Below are 6,582 nucleotides of genomic sequence, written 5' to 3' on the forward strand. Positions count from 1 at the left end.
AGTATGAACTAATTTTTTTTTAATTTAGTACAGGGTCTACAGGGTCTCACTAGGTAGATCTAACTCATAGTGATTCTCCTGTTTTCAGCCTCCCAAGCACTGGGATTACAGGTGCGCACACCACTCCCAGTCTCGATCACCGTCTCAACGCACCCCAGGAGCCCGGCCAGCACAGCACCCCGGGGATCAAATCCTGGCGCCTGTGTTCTGCCTAAACAGGCACAATAGTCCACTGAACTATCAGGTTGGCCTTATTTTTCAAATTACAAGGAGTATGTATTTTCTAACCCAGTGAAACACATTCTCCTTTGATTAAAATAAAACACCCACAGCTAGGCATGGTGGCACACACCTGTAATCTGAGCACTTGGGAGGCGGAAGCAGGAGCATTGCCACAAGGTCAAGGCCAGTGTGGGCTATATAACGAACCTGAAAGGATTCTCTCTCCCTAAGAATGGGACGACTAAAGTATCAAAAAGAATAGCACTTGCGGGGAGGGGGAGACGGCTCAGTGGAATAAGCGCTTCCTGGCAAGTGCAAGGGCCTGAGTTCAATCCCCGGTGCATCCACGCAGGACAGGAGCCACCTCCCCGTACCCTGATGACACCGCAACAAGGGCAACACTTCTGCCAAAGCAGACCTACGCAAACCAGACCTCTATACCTACTCACCAGGTCACACAGCACAAGATAGAAGAACAGCGCAACAGCCTCCAGGCACCTAAACCCACAGCAGGGACATTCTACAGAGCACAGCTCAGTTTCTTTATTTACTCTGTGTGTGTGTGTGTGTGTGTGTGTGTGTGTGTGTGTGTGTGTGTGTAGAGCCGGGGTCACAGGCACGTGTTACCACGCCCTATCTCAATCGATGTTTTAGCGCACCCCGGGGGCGGGGCAGGCACAGCAAGCCAGGGATGGAACCCCAGACACTGCACTCTGCCTAAGCAGGAGTTCGGTTTCTTCAAATTGTAAATAACAAGAGGAACGTGGAGAAAGACAACTCACGTGTGTGTGTGTGTGTGTGTGTGTGTGTACGCGCGTGTATGCCAAATAATGTCTGCAGACTATTATTTCTTGTTTTAATCAAATTGGAAAAATAATCAGGGAAATTTGAACATTGACTATTAGATGATATTAAGGAATTTTTCATATTCCTAATGTGATCCTGATAAACTGTTCTTTTTCAATATTTTTCTCTTAGAGATGCATAGTTCAGCATTTATGGACATGGAGGCATAATATCAGAATTTTCTTTTACTTTATTCAGTGGGAGGGATTAAGAAAAAGATGGAGAGAGTGAGTTATAAGTGAAACAAGAAAATAAGTGTAGCCAAATGTTTAACCTGTTTCCCTGATACCTATTTTGTACGGATTTTAATAAATTATTGATCCCTTCACAGGATAAGAATCGCATGCAGTTTTGTGACAATAACTAGTTCTAAATTTAAGGCTAAAGTATCCCCTACATCTTGTTCTTGTGCCCCTCACCTCAAGTGCAGCAGATGGGCAAAGCCAACAGCCCCTCCCGCCCTCACACACAGGGCCTTGACCAGGAAGGTAGCTCGGTGGTAGCCACTTCTTCCTCTCCTTCGAGAATTCTCAGCCAAGTCTTTCCCTATGAGACTCCTGCCTTGGGAAGATGGTTAAGATGGTCTTTCACAGACCTCTCTAGCCTGAGCTCTGCAACCACAGAGAACCTTCTGAAGATCACCGACAGCAGTCACACCTCACTCTGTCCCCACCCCACCCCACTCTGTCCCCACTCCACCCGGACCAGGGACCGCACACCTCCCCTGTGCTGAGGCCCATCTTCACCTCGGGGCACATCTGGAGGGCACACAGCAGTGTCTTCTGCTCCGTTCCCTGGCCTTTTCTCATGGTCTTTTCTTTCCTGCTATTGTCCTGTCCTTTCTTGTTCCTCTGTTTCGTGGCCTTTGACTGGAGATTCAATTCCAGCCCTTAGATTAGAAAGGTGTAGACCCGGTTCCCTGTTCCTTCCTGCTAAGCCACTTCTTCCTCTCCTTCGAGAATTCTCAGCCGAGTCTTTCCCTATGAGACTCCTGCCTTGGGAAGATGGTTGAGATGGTCTTTCACAGACCTCCCTAGCCTGAGCTCTGCAACCACAGAGAACCTTCTGAAGATCACCGACAGCAGGATGGCCTGAGATGCCCCAGCTGCTCAGCACCACAGGGACTGCAGGTGCTGGAAAGCCGTGAGGCATCCAGGTGAAGATGCTCCCATCCAGGCTCCTCTGCGCATGGTGGCCTGTCACATGACACAGGGTAGCACGACAGGGCCACCCTGAGCTTGGGATCACAGAGGTGTTGGTTTGGAGCCCAAACCAGTTTCCTGCTGGATACAGAGGCACCTTGGTCTATGAACTTAATTCATTGCACAGTTCTGGAGAAGCCACACTCATAAGAAGCCCAATTGGTGTTCTGCGGAAAGATGGCCGGGGTCATATCCCTCACCCAATGCAGAGTTCACAAACAAGACCAAAATTTCACCCAATGCTTCTATTTGTAAACCAAATTGTTCCCTGAACCCAGTTAGTACTGTACTTCAATATAGACAGTAAATTTTACTTTCTGAGCTCCAGTTCCTATCTGTCCACTGAGCTCGGAGACCCTTGGCACAGCCCTGCCGCACAGCATCAGAGGCAGGCCTGAGCCTGCACATGGACCCCAGTGGGGTTCCTCGTGAATTCCAAGTGGGTTACTTTGGCAGCTGGACTGAATTTTCTGGAACATCATGTCCATGCTCACAGCACACAGCTTGTACATCTTCTCATCTTGTTCCAGAAGCCTTCCTTTATCTCTCGGGGTTTCCGGCCGGGTCCTCCAGCCTCCGTCCAAGTTCAATGCTCTCGCTTTCAGCCAGCATCCTGGTCACTGCTCTCCATTAGGCCCCAGCAGAGGGGAAGCTCTGGCAGGGCCACCACCTCTGCCTCATTGGTGCAGAGGAGGGAAGACAGCTCTCTGCTCATCTGGAAATGATGAACAATTTCCTGCCGTGGCCAAGCAACTTGCTAATTAATGATCTGGGCCTGGCACCCAGCGTCTGCTGTCTGGCTCATTTGTCTTTCCTAGGTGGACATGGTAAGTGCAGTGTGGGGATCTTGCTCATTCCAGGGATTCTACCCCTGTCTTAAAAGCCAGGAAGCTCAGAGTAGGTGCAGATGAGGAAGGTTCAGTGTGCTCCATGGGGTTCTCAGACATGTGTGAGGCAGAGGGAAGTGGAGATAACCAGAGCTGACAGCCAAGCATGGGCCAGAAAGGAATGTGCAAGTTCCTTAGCATTTCTTGTACCTTACTTAAGTCATCAGGAAGCCCCAGAATAAAGATGAGGTGAGCAGGGTGGTACCATTTGGTGGAGATGAAGAAACTGATGTTCAGAGAGGCTAAAAAGTGTATTCTGGGTCACATAGCTAGTAAACGTTTCAGCTGAGATTTCAACACAGTTGGCTTGACTACAACCACTATCTATAACCACTGCATGACACACTCCTAATAAAGCCAGCATCTGTAGAGGCTAAACGGTATAATTGGAGCTACATACATGTATGAGCAATTATGGGTGTAACATATACAAATTTCAGGATTCCGCAGGAGGCCATGATCGGGGGAAAACACAAAGTTTTTTCAAACTGTGCTAAGTGTGGGAATGTTCATTTTGTGTTAGATTATCTTTTATCCAAGTGTGAGTATGTGAGAAAAGATCTAAGATCTTTTTTTAAAAAGAGATACCTTTGCAGAGCAATAGTATTCAGAAAAAAAAAAGACACATGTAAGCCCATTTGTCAGAGATCTTGTGCAGAATATTATTCTTGGTGTGATTAGATATAAAAGGTAATATAAAAAGAAGATCCCTGTCTGCTCAATAGAGTAAGGACCCTCCTCAAGGACATGTAATTATTTTTAATAATTATTATCCATCAGCTTTGAGGGCTCTGCAGCAATCATCTGGCCTTTGGCCTATTTTGAGGACTTTTCTCTAACCTAGAGGAAGGATACTCAGAAAAAGTTGTGAATTCTGTCCTGATCCTAGCACTGCACATTGCAGACCTTCAGTCTAAGGCCAGCCCCTTGAGCAGTCCACTCTCGTCACCCGGGCCTGGGACAGGGAAGAGCCATGTCCCTCTCTGCTTCCTGAACCATTTGCAGAGGAGCAGAAAGCCAGGCCTCCGGATGACCACTTCCAACAGTAGATGGGCTGGTGCCACCACAGGCCTGCATGCCTGGCATGTTCAGATACGTAGATGCCCTCCTGGCCGCTGGATGGAAGGGCAGGACCTTCAGGCAGGCACATCTCTCTAAGAGCACCCTGACACTCTCCGGACACATGCCAATACCTCTGGCATCAGAATGTGGCTGCCTTTCCAGCCCCATGTCTTCAGTGCCTGTGGCTTTCAGGGATCACTGGCCTGGGCATGCACCCAACCCACCATTGCACACCTGGGTATATAGGTTCCTGCCTCAGCGGAAGTTGCATGTGTCTCGGGAAGTTGCTGTCCAGCCCCCTCAAGTTGTGTACAGCCCAGAAGAGAGGTCAGAGAGAGGTGAGCAGGCTTTCCAGGCACTGTGCTGGCACACTCCTGCCCCCACTGGCCCTGAGGCAGGTGAGGGTATGGTTGCAGTAGGACACGCAAAGGCCTCTGGGCAGTTTCCCAGCAGCCTCCTGGGGCCTGCCAGCATGGAACCTAATCATGGAGTCAATCCTCACAGGGCAGCACTCACCTAACCTGGAATCAGTTGTCTTCTCTTCTGCGATGTTTTGCCACAGTGTACAACTCCATGCTTTCTGGGGGTTTTCCATCATGTAATCCGCCAAGGGCTGAAGCAGCTGGAGTTGATGAGTCCCTAACCTCCCCGGAATCTGGGCCGTCTGCACAGTTCCTGACAGGCACCTGAGGCCCACACTTAGTGGTGTCACTGCCAGAAGAGCATCTTGATGTCCTATTTTTGTCAGATAATTCTGGTTTATTTTTCGCAACTCAAATTGGAGAAAAAGAAAGTCTTGGGTAATCATTTTATAGCGGCAGTACTGCCAAGCCAGTGGGGTTTGACAATTTCCCAGAATCATATCTGCCTGAAATGAATCTGCCCCAAATTAAGGGAAGTTTAGACTTTAGCAAGTTGGAGCAGTTCACAGAAGTAATGACCTGACCTCTGGCAGAGAAATCTAGAAGTTGGTTCTTCTCCATGATTTCTTCTCTTAGTTTTATGAGGGCCATAGTCCACCCTACAGATCTCCAACTAATCCTCACTTAGAAGGAAACAGAGAGATGATCAGCCACATGGTGGAAGACACCATAGCTGTCCACTTACCACTGTTCAAGCACTCATGAAGCTTCGAGAGCTGGACATTGTGTCAAATACTGGAGGCCGCCGAAGAAGGATAAGAGTAACGTCTTCCTGAGAGCTGACAGCTCTGTGAGAAATTGAGCAAAAAGCAAGGCGACCATGATGGAGGGGACAAGGTTTGGACGTCTCTGGAGCATGATTTCCAGGATTTGGGGAAGCTCTTGACGGAAGTGGAATTCAAGCTGGGCTATTCCACAAAGACAATGAGTTTGGGGGAAACACTTGCAGAGAACTAAAATGTGCATGAAATTTTTAAAAGGAAAACCTAGTGTCGTAAAAGTGTGGGATGTAGAAATATTAGAATGATTTCTTTTGGACATATTCCTGAAGTGTTCCAAGCTATTATACTTATATGAATGTTATTATAGCACACAGTATTTTTTTTTTCAGTACTAGGAATTTGGGCCAAGATCTTAACACACACTTAGGCAAATGTGCTACCACTGAGCACCATCCCTAGCCCCAAAACACTTAACTTGCATCATTTAGGTTGGTCTGTTTGCAAATAGCAGAAGATCTAACAGCGTTAGTTTGTCTGCAGCAAGGTGGAGGAGTGGCTCATGGCCAGAAGAGAAGCCCAACAGTGTCTCAGATATGCAGGTCCATCTATTGCCCTGGCTCACCATCATTAGTACATGGTTACATAACAGCTGCTATGCTGCCACAGACTGTGTTCGCATTTGGAGATGGCACAGAATGAGGCAATGAGGGCAAAGACAGAGGCTAAAGGCATGAGCTATCCTGACTAACCATCAAAACCTGATTTTTGCTTTAAGCCCCACTTATCGACTCCTGTTTCTACCTAAACAACCAGAGTACTTGTTGACACTCGAGAGTTCCATAGATAAGGAAATAGAGAGGAACACTGTGAGAGCAGTTTTCTGTTAGCAATTGGTCATCTCTGTCAGAACAGCATTTATTGACTGTGATGGCTTACAGTAGAAGCTTAAATTGCCTGGTACCCGTTACCACAGTTCTGGATTTCCTCTGCTCCTACTCCCAGCAAGGCTGCTTCCCTCCCCCTGAAAGCTAAGCATGCGCAGTGCCTGCCTGCAGCTGTGGAAGTAAACAGCAGGTACACATGTGCTCCTGGATGAATGAAGGGCTTAGCAGCAGGTCTCACTTGACCTGCAGCCCTGCCTGGCCTGCCGCAGTGCCCAAGAGGCTTGGGATCAGATGGAGCTGAGCCTTGGACTGACGGCTCCACACTGGATATGGCA

This window comes from Octodon degus, unplaced genomic scaffold, assembly GCF_000260255.1.
Source record: "Octodon degus isolate 3935 unplaced genomic scaffold, OctDeg1.0 scaffold00081, whole genome shotgun sequence".
Classification (NCBI taxonomy): domain Eukaryota; kingdom Metazoa; phylum Chordata; class Mammalia; order Rodentia; family Octodontidae; genus Octodon; species Octodon degus.